Below are 10,688 nucleotides of genomic sequence, written 5' to 3'. Positions count from 1 at the left end.
ACTGGATGATTAATTTGCAGCTTAACTATGTAAGCTTCTTGTGGATAGGGAATATGTCTACCAATTTTGTTGTATTCCACCAACTACTTAATACAGTGCTCTGCCCACAGTAACATTCAAAAATACCATAGATTGAATGGTTTGCTGCCAGCCATGGGCTGATGCCTCTGATGAGCAGGTTGGTGTCCATGCTGTTTAACTGGACAGAGAAGCCAAGCAGGGATATCAAGTAGCCTAATGAACAGAGCTCGGGCCCGGAAGTCAGAGGATCTAGGTTCAAATCCTCGCTCTGCTATTTCTTGGTGCCTGTTTCCTCATCTATCAAATGGAGATCAACTACCTGTTCTCCCTCTCACTTAGACTGCTAACCCTATATGGGGCAGGGTCTGTGTCTGATCTATCTTGCATCTACCCTAATACTTAGCAGAATGAGCAAGCACTTAATAAATATTATTGTAACTATTATTATTATAATTATCATTATTGCATTGTTGAGTACCTGGGACTTGGACTAGTGAACTGTACTCACTGTAGAAGCTGTACTCGCTGTAGAAGCAGCGTGGCTCAGTGGAAAGAGCATGGGCTTTGGAGTCGGGGCTTATGAGTTCGAATCCCAGCTCTGCCACTTGTCGGCTGTGTGACTGTGGGCAAGTCACTTAACTTCTCTGTGCCTCAGTTCCCTCATCTGAAAATGGGGATTAAGACTGTGAGCCCCACGTGGGACAACCTGATTCCCCTATGTCTACCCCAGCGCTTAGAACAGTGCTCGGCACATAGTAAAAGCTTAACAAATACCAACATTATTATTATTATTATTATTACTCCCCCAAGGGTAATATTGGACAGGAGCCAACCCAGCCCCAGTCCTGCCTCATCTAACAACCTGAGCCTGCCTCATCTAACTCTCCTCCCCGGGACCTCAGCTCATCTCAGCTGGAGTGACAGTAAGGTGACCCTGGCTCTGTGGCTGGTCAGCTCCAGAATACCCCTGTTGCCTGAGGACCTTCCACCAGAAACTTGGCCACAGGCCCTCTCACCCTGTCTCCAGGAACAGACCTTACCTGGGGGTTGGGCATCCTGGAGTTCTTGTGAAGCTTTCAGGCTTCTGGTAGAGAAACTTTCCCACAAGGGACAAAGGTGAAAAACTGCCTGGATGCAGACTACTGTCTCAAGTGTTGGGACAGGCCTGTGTGGGGCCTGTCACTGAGAGCTTCATGATATTCAGAAGGGATAATAAAAATAATAATAATAAAATAATAATAATAATTATGGCATTTGTTAAGTGCTTACTATGTGCCAAACAGTGTACTAGGTCCTGGGGCAGATACAAGATAATTGGGTTTGACATAGTCCTGCCCTACATGGGGCTCTCAGTCTTAATTTTCTTGTTACAGATGAAGTAACTGAGTCACAAAGAAGTTTAGTGACTTGCCCAAGGTCTCACAGCAGACAAGTGGTGGAGCCAGAATTAGAACTCAGGTCCTCTGACTCCCAGGTCTGTTATCTTTCCACTAGGCCATGCTGCTTCTCTACTAGGCCACAGCCCATGCCCTTTTCATCCTCAAAGACTTTCCCTTGCATGGGAGAAGTGCAGGAGAATGGGGACTTGGGTGGATGGACTGGGTGAATCCCTAAACGGACCCTCTAGATGGGTTGATCCATGAAAGAGTATTTTGGAAATTACCCCCGAAAAAAAAACGTGGATTTCCTTTAACCTGTTCATGCAACCTTAATTGGAAATGCAATTCCCTGATTATTCACAATGAGTAACTGGAAAGCTGTTAGCCCCCCATCTCCCTCCTCACTGTCCTGAGGCCTGCATCCTGCAGCAAATTCTCCCTGCTCCGAGACCCTCCCAGTCCCTGAGACAAGCTCTAGAGATTGCTAGCTATTGGCTAGAAGTCCCTGGTGGAAGATAGTGACAAGTGTATTGCTCTAATCTTGTTACCTTTAGGCAGATAGTGTAACCGAGAGAGGATAGGATGTGGGACTAGGAAGGTGGGGACCCCAGAAGGCAGAGAATGGACTGGTCCCTCCAGGAAGAGCAGTGGACTTTTTCCTGCGACCACTCATAAACGGTTAGTCCCCTCCTTACTCTATATTCCACCCCACCCTGTCCACCCTGTCGAGTAACATTGAGCTGCCCCAGCTATCCATTCTCCCTATATGGTAGTGGGGAAAAAGGCACTTGGTAGCAGTATAACTACACTGCCTCCATCTTTGTTCCAGAACATAATTTTCCTACTCCCATCTCTAAGAGGTAGGAAGAGACAGGCATCATACTCCTCAATTTGCAGATAAGGAAAGTGAGGCATAGAACAGTTAAGTGACTTGGCTAAGATCACATAACATGTTCGTGGCAGAACTGGGATTGGAATGTAGGACTCCTTAACCCTATCCCGAACTCTCTATTCACTAATCTAACCTGCCTCTGTTCTACACAGACCAGAACCATGGAAAGGGACAACAATCAATCAATGGTTTTTACTGAGCACTTACTAAGCAGTTACTGTGTGCAGAATACTGTGCTAAGCACTTAGGAGAGTACAACACCAAAGAGTTGGTAGACACCATCCCTACCCACAAGAAGCTTACAGACTAGATAAAGAGACAGACACTAAAATCAGTTTCAGATAGTTGTGCACTTAAGTGCTTTAGGCTGGGGGTCTTGTGAATATCAAAATGCATAGGAGGCACCAAAGAGAAGGCTTAGTTGAGGGATTAGTTGGTGATGTGATATGAGTGGGTCTTAGAAGTTAGCGTGGTCTTTAGATATAATAATAATAACAATAATAATAATATAAAAATAATAATAATGGTATTTGTTGAGCCCTTACTACGTGCAAAGCACTATTCTAAGTGCTGGAGGGCATACAAGGTGATCAGGTTGTCCCATGTGTGGGTCACAGTCTTAATCCCCATTTTACAGATAAGGTAACTGAGGCACAGAGAAGTGAAGTGACTTACCCAAAGTCACCCAGCGGACAAGTGGCAGAGCCAGGATTAGAACCCATGATCTTCTGACTCCCAGGCCCATATTCTATCCACTGAGCCATGCTAGAGTTCCAGGCCAGAGGGAGGACATGAGCAAAGAAATGAAGGCTGTGAGAGAAATGAAATCAATGTACAGTGAGAAGGTTGGCGTTTAGAGGAGTGAAGTGTGCAGGTTGGGTTGTAATAGGAGATCACTGAGGTGAGATAGGAAGAGTAGAGCATATTGAGTGTTTTAAGGATGATGGTAAGGAGTTTCTCTTTGAGGAGGAGCTGGATGGGCAGGCATTGGCAGTTTTTGAGGAGAAAGGAGACATGGACTGTCTCCCCCTCTAAACTGTAACCTCACTGTGAGCAGGGAATGTGTCTGTTTATTATTATATTGTATATTCCCCAGTATTTAGTACAGTGCTCTTCACACAATAAGTGCTCAATAAATTTATTGAGCAATAAATCGATTAACTGACTGGTTTACTGAACTGTTTTGTAGAAAAATGATCCAATCCGCAGAGTGAAATGTGAACTAAAGAAGGGAGAAATAGAAGGGAGAGAGTTCAGAAAGGAAGCTGTGATAGTAAAGGCAGGATATGGCAAGTGCCTGGATCAGTATGGATGGAAAATAAAGAGCAGATTATAGAGATGCTGAGAAGGTAGAGGTAACAGGATTTGGTGACACACTGAATATGGGGATTGAATGAGAGAGATGAGTCAAAGATAATACCAAGGTTATGGACTTGTGATGCAAAATTCTGGAAGAGGGTAGGGTTTGGGTGGAAAGATAAGAAGTTTGGTTTTAGATATATTAACTTTGAGAATGGTGGCAGGATATTCCAGTAGAGTTGTCCTGGAGGCAGGGCAAAATGTGATACTAGGGAAAAGGAGAGTGCTTAGGGCTGGAGATGTAGATTTGGGAATCAACAGCATGGAGATGGTATGTGAAGCAATGGCACTGAATGAGTTCTCCAAGTGAGTTGGGGTAGATGGAGATTAGAAGGGACCCAGAAGTGAATCTTGGGCTGCTCCCCAGCTCCCCTCCCTCCCACACACACAGTTAGAGAGTAGGTGACAGAGGAAGAACCTGTGAAAAAGACTGAGAAGAAACAACTACAAAGGAAGGCCGATTTGGCACAGCCATGATCTTGTGGCAAGAACATAGGGCTGGGAGTCAGGAATAGTGGGTTCTGGTCCCAGTACTGCCACTGGCCTGCTAGGTAACCTGATAATTTATTTAACCTCTCTAGTCCTCAGTCTCCCCATTTATAAAATGGGATTAGTAACACCAATCCTTTTTTCCCCTCATTGGAATGCTGTGAGGTTGAAATAAGATAGCTGATGTGAAAGTGCTTTGGAAAGAGTAAAATGCACAATGAAATTTCAAGGTGTTAGTCTTAGCCCTTCTTAGCTGAGAAAAAAATACCCCCAGTCTGGGAGTAATCAAGCCATATATAAGTGGACATTGCACAGTGTTTCTTCCCCTCAAAATTCCCAAGGAGCCTTGTTGTTTCTGAGGGCCCAGAATGACTGCCTTCCTTGAACAATAGAGCATTCCAGTCATCATCCTTCAGCCTGATCTCTCAGAAAACTTTCTAAGGTAAAAAGCAGGAAGGCTACATGGGAGAGATAGGAAATCACCATACCAAAGTCCTTCTTTCACTGTGAGGGTAAGAAAACAATTTTCACTTGCACACTCTCATGGCCTGAAGGGATTGTGTCCTCTCTGTATCCCCCTTTAGCTTCTGTCTCCCTGGCTTCCACCACCCTGTCTGTACCATGGACCAACGCAAGGAATTCAAGGAAAGACAATCAAATTTAAGCAAGAAAACCTTTTCCGGCTTTGACTTCTTGTTTAAAGAGAAATTACCTTACTTGTCCAAGAAGATTTCCTGATCATTTCTCTCCTGTTAAAACAACGTCAGGCTCAAATCCTTATGCAGAGCAGGGAGGGTCTGTCCTTCTGTTTCAAGACAGCCCACACCCTGTCCATTCCTCAGCCTCTGGCTAGCCTCAGCACAACTCCCTGCAGAATATCAATCATTTCTGGGCTGCTCTGCCCAAGCCCAAAAAACTTTGATGTGAATGTGAATGTGAATATGAGTCCATATATCTTCACTGGCTTAAACCAAACTCAATTTAGCGGGAATCTTTACCATAGGCACAAACTCTAGGCCAGATGAGAGAAGCAGATATCATTTGTGATCCTTTTCATGTTCTCCACAGGACAGATCTGTATTTCATAGGAAGTACACAACTTGACTATTGCTTATATCTACATGAGCAAATTATCCAGTAATTAGTACCACCTCCCATCTGGATATTTTAGGCAAATGTTTTTATTTTTTTTCTCAGCTACCCAGATAGTTTATAGACTGTAATGAACCTCACTTTAAGATCCTGGATAAGGTGGTCTGTTGCCAACATTGAGTTTCAATTAATCAATTGTATTTATCAAGCAGTTACTTTGTACAGAGCACTTTACTAAGTACTTGAGAAAGTACAATATAGCAATATAACAGCTCCATTCCCTACCCACAGTGAGCTCAACAAGGAGCCAGGTCAACAAGGAGGTTGATGCAGTACTCCAGGTGGGATAAGATAAGTGACTATATTAATGTGGTAGCAGTGTGGATGGAGAGAAAAGTTCTGATTTTTGCATTGTGGTGAAGGTGGGCCCAACAGGACTTAGTGATGGATTGAATATGTGAGTTGAATAACAGGGAGAAGACAAGAACAGTGTCAAGGTTGTGAGACAGGAAGGATGGTGGTGCCATCTACAGTGATGGAAAAGACAGGGGAAGGACAGGGTTTTGATGGGAAGATAAGGGGCTTTGTTTTGGACATAGTAAGTTTCAGATAGATGGGAGAACAACTAAGTAGAGATGTCTTGAAGGTAGGAAGAAATGCGAGCCCTGAAAGAGAGAGAGAGAACAGGACTGGATATGTAGATTTGGGTATCATCTGCATAGAGATGGTAGTTGAGGTCATGGGAGCAAATGAGTTCTCCAAGGGAGTACGTGTAGATGGAGAATAAAAGGGGATCCAGAACTGAACCTTGAGGGACTCTCACAATTAGGGAGTGGGAGCAGAGGAGGAGCCCACAGAGGAGACTGAGAATAAACAGCCAGAAAGATAAGAAGAGAACCAGGCAAGGACAGAGTCAGTTTAGTCAAGGCTGGATAATGTTTCCAGGAAAAGAGAGTGTTCCACAATGTCAAAGGCAGCTGGGAGGTCAAGGAGGATAAGGATAGAATAGAGGTCATTGGATTTGGCAAGTAGGAGATCATTGGTGACCTTTGAGAAGGTGATTTCTGTGGAGTGAAAGGGACAGAAGCCAGAATGGAGGGGTCAAGGAGAGGAATTTGAAACAGTGAGTGTAGACAACTTGCTCAAGGAGTTTGGAGAGGAATGGTAGGAAGGAGATGGGACAATAACTGGAGGGAGCCATAGGATAAAGGGAGGGGTTTTTTAGGATAGGGAGACATGGGCATGTTTGATAGGAGTAGGGTAGAAGCCATTGGAGAGCAAACAGCTGAAGATTCATTCATTCAATAGTATTTATTGAGCGCTTACTATGTGCAGAGCACTGTACTAAGCGCTTGGGATGAACAAGTCGGCAACAGATAGAGACAGTCCCTGCCGTTTGACGGGCTTACAGTCTAATCGGGGGAGACGGACAGACAAGAACAATGGCACTAAACAGCGTCAAGGGGAAGAACATCTCGTAAAAACAATGGCAACTAAATAGAATCAAGGCGATGTACAATTCATTAACAAAATAAATAGGGTAACGAAAATATATACAGTTGAGCGGACAAGTACAGTGCTGTGGGGATGGGAAGGGAGAGGTGGAGGAGCAGAGGGAAAAGGGGAAAATGAGGCTTTAGCTGCGGAGACGTAAAGGGGGGATGGCAGAGGGAGTAGAGGGGGAAGAGGAGCTCAGTCTGGGAATGCCTCTTATGGCTGTTAGGGAGTGAAGAAGGGAGGGAGCAAGAGTTTTGATAAGGTGTGAAGGAATGGGGTTGGATGCACAGGTGAAAGGGGTGACTTTTAAATGGAAGCAGGAGATCTTCCCTAGAGATACAGCTGGGACGGGTAGGAGACTTGAAGAGGGTGCCGGAAATGGGAGGGACTGAGGAGGGACAGGGGAGATTTTAGAGAGCTATCACTTTATAGTGTCAATTTTCTTAATAAAAGAGTTGACCAGGTAACTGGGGTCAAGGGATGGGGGGTGGCGGGGTTAGGAGACAGGAAGCCTGAGGAGGGAGTTAAATATCTGGAACAACTGGTGAGGGTGATGGGTATGGGTGTCAATAAGGGTGGAGAAATAGTTGTGTCTGGCAGAGGAGAGAGCAGAGTTGAAACATACAAGGCTAAACTTGAATTGGAAGAAGTCTGCCTGATATTTAGATTTCTGCCAGCAGTGCTCTGCAGCTCGAGCATAAGGGTGAGGGAGGTGGACTGTGCAGGTGATTCAGGGTGGTGGGTTAGTGGTTTGAGATCAACAAAGAATAGGGGAGTGAGTTGAGTTTAGTAGAGAGGGTAGTGTTGAGAATGACTATTTGGTCATCAAGGGAGGGTAGTTTGGTTATGGAGGCTAAGAGGGGCATGATGAGTTGAGAAAATTAGATGGGTTCCAAAGACTGGAGGTCTCTTTGGAGAAATAATACAGCTGTTCAGGGGGGAGGAATGTGGGAGAAGAGGCAAGTGAGGAGGTTTTAGTCAGAGAGAGGGATTTCAGATTTGGTGAGGGTAGAGATTGTATAGTGGTTAGAGATGATGAGATCTAGTGTGTGTTCAAGTTGGTGAGTGGGTGAGGTGGGGTGGAGCAGGAGGTCAGTGGAGATGAGAAGGCAGGCAGCCTTCTTATGTCCTCCTGTCACTTCAAATTTAATATAGCTAAAACTGAATTTATCTTCCCACCCAAACCTTGTCTTTTTGCTCACTTTCCCATCACCTTTGATGGCACCACCATTCTTCCTGTCTCACAAGCTATAAGCTTGGCATTATCTTTGACTCCTCTCTCTCATTCCACCTACATATTCAAGCCATCACTAAATCCTGTCAGTTCTACCTTCACATCCCCAAAATCCTACTCTTCCTCTCTGTCCAAACTGCTACTACATTAATCATTTATCCTAATCCATCTTGATTATTGTATCAGCCTCCTTGCCGACCTCCCGCCCTCCAGTCTCTTCCAACTCTAGTCCATACTCCATTCTGCTGCCTGAATCATTTTCCTTTAAAAATGTTCAGACTGTTTCCCTGCTCCTCAAGAAACACCAGTGGTTTCCCATCTACCTCTGCATCCAACAAAAATTAATCAGCAATGGTTTTAAAGCCTATTTCTGTAGTTTATTTATTTATGTATTTATTCATCCATTTATTTATTTATATTAATGTCTGTTTCCCCCTCTAGACAGTGAGTTTGTTGTGGGCAGAAATGTGTCTGTTTGTTGTGATATTGTACTCTCTCTAGCGCTTAGTAAAGTGTTCAGTAAATATGAATGAGTGAGCAAAAGGATGATCAGAAACATCTATATGGATATTGAAGTTCCCAAGGATCAATGTGGGCATGGAGAAAGAGAGAAGGAATAATAATAATAATGTTGGTATTTGTTAAGCGCTTACTATGTGCCGAGCACTGTTCTAAGCGCTGGGATAGACACAGGGGAATCAGGTTGTCCCACGTGGGGCTCACAGTCTTAATCCCCATTTTACAGATGAGGGAACTGAGGCACAGAGAAGTGAAGTGACTTGCCCACAGTCACACAGCTGACAAGTGGCAGAGCTGGGATTCGAACTCACGAGCCCTGACTCCAAAGCCCGTGCTCTTTCCACTGCGCCATGCTGCTTCTCTAATGTGAGAAAGGGATCAAAATGGTTACTGAAGTTAGAGATGGGACCTGGGGGACAGTAGATGACATTTTCAGGAATCTGGAGTGGCAGATGATATGGGCTTCAAAGGAAGGGAAAGAAAGGGATGGGGGATGTGGAAAGGTGCAAAAGTGGCATTGGGTAACAAGAAGGAGCCCAACACCTCCTCCTTTTGCACTCAGTCTGGGAGAGTGGGAGAAGATGAAGCCCCCTCTGGAGAGAGCAGCAGGGTAGACTGTATCATGTGGGGAGGGCCAGGTTTCAGTGATGGCGAGGAGGAGTGACTGAGACAGAAACAGGCCAACGACGAAGGGAAGCTTCCCCATGATAGAGTTGGGGTTCCACAAGCCACACTTGGCTGAAGCTGTGGAGGGGGTAATCAGAGAGGGGGCAGTGTAATGGGTGAGGAGAGTTTGGATGGGAGGAGTTGATGGGGGACGGCGTCGGGGGAGGGGGATGCAAGGTGGTGCTGGGACAGGAGGACAGGAATGAGGCAGGGAGGAGGGTGGCGCAAGGGGTGGAAAAGGGCCGGGTAATAATAATAATCATGGCATTTAAGGGCTTACTATGTGCCAAACATTCATTCATTCATTCATTCATTCAATAGTATTTATTGAGCGCTTACTATGTGCAGAGCACTGTACTAAGCGCTTGGAATAAACAAGGACAGGGGCAGAGATGTAGATCTGCTTGTCATCTGCGTAGAGATGGTAGTCAAAGCTGTGAGAGCGAATTAGTTCACCAAGGGAGTGAGTGTAAATGGAGAACAGAAGAGGGCCAAGAACTGACCCTTGAGGAACTCCAACAGTTAAAGGATGGGAGGGGGAGGAGGCTCCAGTGAAGGAGACCGAGAATGACCGGCCAGAGAGATAAGAGGAGAACCAGGAGAGGACGGAGTCCATGAAGCCAAGGTGAGATAAGGTGTGGAGGAGGAGGGGATGGTCGACAGTGTCGAAGGCAGCAGAGAGGTCAAAGAGGATTAGAATGGAGTAGGAGCCATTGGATTTGGCAAGAAGGAGGTCACGGGTGACCTTAGAGAGAGCAGTCTCGGTAGTGTGGAGGGGACTGAAGCCAGATTGGAGGGGGTCTAGGAGAGAATGGGAGTTAAGGAATTCTAAGCAGCGATTGTAGACGACTCGTTCTAGAATTTTGGAAAGGAAGGGTAGTAGGGAGATAGGGCGATAACTGGAAGGGGAAGTGGGGTCGAGAGAGGGTTTTTTTAGGATGGGGGAGACGTAGGCATGTTTGAAGGCAGAGGGGAAGGAGCCATTGGAGATTGAGTGGTTAAAAATAGAAGTTAAGGAAGGGAGGAAGGCAGGGGCGATGTTTTTTCAAAGGTGAGCGGGAATGGGGTCCGAGGCGCAGGTGGAGGGGGTGGCACTTGCGAGGAGGGAGGAGATCTCCTCTGAGGATACCGCAGGGAAGGATGGGAAAGTAGGGGAGAGGGTTGGTGGGGAGGAGGGGAGAGGGAGAGGGGTGACTTTGGGGAGCTCAGACCTGATTGTGTTGATTTTTGTGATGAAGTAGGTGGCCAGATCATTGGGGGTGAGAGATGGGGGAGGGGGAGGAACAGGGGGTCTAAGGAGAGAGTTAAAGGTCCGGAACAATTGGCGGGGGTGACGGGCATGGGTGTCGATGAGGGAGGAGAAGAAGTTTTGCCTGGCGGAGGAGAGGGCAGAGTTAAGGCAGGAAAGGATAAATTTGAAGTGTGTGAGGTCGGCTTGGTGCTTGGACTTTCGCCAGCAGCGCTCAGCAGCTCAAGCATAGGAGCTTAGGTGGCGGACAGAGGAGGTGATCCAGGGCTGTGGGTTAGTGGAGCGAGAGCA

This window comes from Ornithorhynchus anatinus, chromosome 11, assembly GCF_004115215.2.
Source record: "Ornithorhynchus anatinus isolate Pmale09 chromosome 11, mOrnAna1.pri.v4, whole genome shotgun sequence".
NCBI lineage: Eukaryota > Metazoa > Chordata > Mammalia > Monotremata > Ornithorhynchidae > Ornithorhynchus > Ornithorhynchus anatinus.
The sequence above is the reverse complement of the archived record's forward strand: the minus strand, read 5'-3'. Positions refer to the sequence as shown.